This window comes from Mus caroli, unplaced genomic scaffold, assembly GCF_900094665.2.
Source record: "Mus caroli unplaced genomic scaffold, CAROLI_EIJ_v1.1 scaffold_23298_1, whole genome shotgun sequence".
Taxonomy (NCBI): Eukaryota; Metazoa; Chordata; class Mammalia; order Rodentia; family Muridae; genus Mus; species Mus caroli.
Window position 1 is genome coordinate 5,351 of NW_018391015.1, and position 1,757 is coordinate 7,107.

Genomic DNA, 1,757 nt, shown 5'->3' on the forward strand with positions numbered 1-1,757 from the left:
GTGGGAGTGCTGCATTCTGATGATGGTGAGTGGTCTTGATTTCTGTTAGTAGGATTCTTACGTTTGCCTTTCTCCATCTGGTAATCTCTGAAGCTAGTTGTTATAGTTGTCTCTGATTAGAGCTTGCTCCTCAGGTGACTCTGTTAGCCTCTATCAGTAGACCTGGGAGACTAGCTCTCTCCTTAGTTTCAGTGGTCAGAGTATTCTCTGCAGGCAAGCTCTCTTCTTGCACGGAAGGTGCCCAGATATCTGGTGTTGGAACCTCCCTCCTGGAAGAAGTTGTGTTCCACTCACCAGAGGTCTTAAGATCCCGGGGAGGGTTATGTGAGGACCTTGGGGATGTCTGGAAACTCCGTGTGCAAGGAACCCCGTGCTGGAGTGGACTGGAAGGGACGTGTGCCCCTGATCAGGCCGGGTTATCTGCTTCCCTAGTTAATGCAGTCTCAGGTCCCTTGCGATTGGATTGGAGCAGACGCTGTGTTCCACTCAACAGAGGTCTTAGGGTCCCGTGGGGGATCCTGTGTGGGTCCTTGCAGGTGTCCGGAGACTCTGTGGGCAAGGCACCCCGGAGCTGGAGTGCACCGGAAGGGACTTGTGTCCGCATTTAACTATTATAAATTATTTTTGATGACTTAAAAAATATCAATACTGAATGTATATTTTAAAATAAATTTTATTAGTTTAATAGGCCATAATTCTGTGAGTTTATATCAGGGCTTTGTATTCTATTCCATTGATCAACAAGTCTGTTTCTATACCAATACCATGCTGTTTTTATCACTATAACTCTTTAGTACAGTTTAAAATCAGGAATGGTGACTCCTCCTAAAGTACATTTATTATTCAGGATTGTTTTGCCTATCCTGAGTTTTTTTTTTCCTTTTTCTGTGTGAAGGTAAGAATTGCTCTTTTAAAGACTATAAAAAATTGTCTTTGAATTTTGATGGGGATTGCATTGAACCTGTAGATTGCTTTTGGTATGATGGCCATTTTCTTTTTTTTAATTAGATATTTACTTTATTTACATTTCAAATACTATCTCCAAAACCCCTATACACTCCCCCCGCCCTACTCCCCAAGCCACCCACTCCCTATATTATACTATATTGAATAGGTAGGGAGAAAGTGTGCAGCCTTGTCTAGTCCCTGATTTTAGTGGGATTGCTTCCAGCTTCTCACCATATACTTTAATGTTGGCTACTGGTTTGCTCTATAATGCTTTTATTATGTTTAGGTATGGGCCTTTTATTCCTGATCTTTCCAAGACTTTTATCATGAAGGGGTGTTGGATCTTGTCAAATGTTTTCTCAGCATCTAACAAGATGATCATGATGTTTTTGTCTTTAAGTTTGTTTATGTAATGGATTATGTTGATGGATTTCCATATATTAAACCATCCCTGCATCCCTGGGATGAAGCCTACTTGGTCAGGATGAATGATTGTTTTGATGTGTTCTTGGATTTGGTTTGCAAGGATTTTATTGAGTATTTTTGTATCGATATTCAGAAGGGAAATTGGTCTGAAGTTCTCTTTCTTTGTTTGGGTCTTTCTGTGGTTTAGGTATCAGAGTAATTGTGGCTTCATAGAATGAATTGGGTAGAGTACCTTCTGTTTCTATTTCGTGGAATAGTTTGAGGAGAAATGAAATTAGGCATTCGGCTCTCTTCCGGCCGGACCAGCACCAGGGTAGCTAGAGCGCAGGGTCGGCTGACACCCGCCAGCTACCCACGACCCCCGCCACAGGATTTTGAGACTG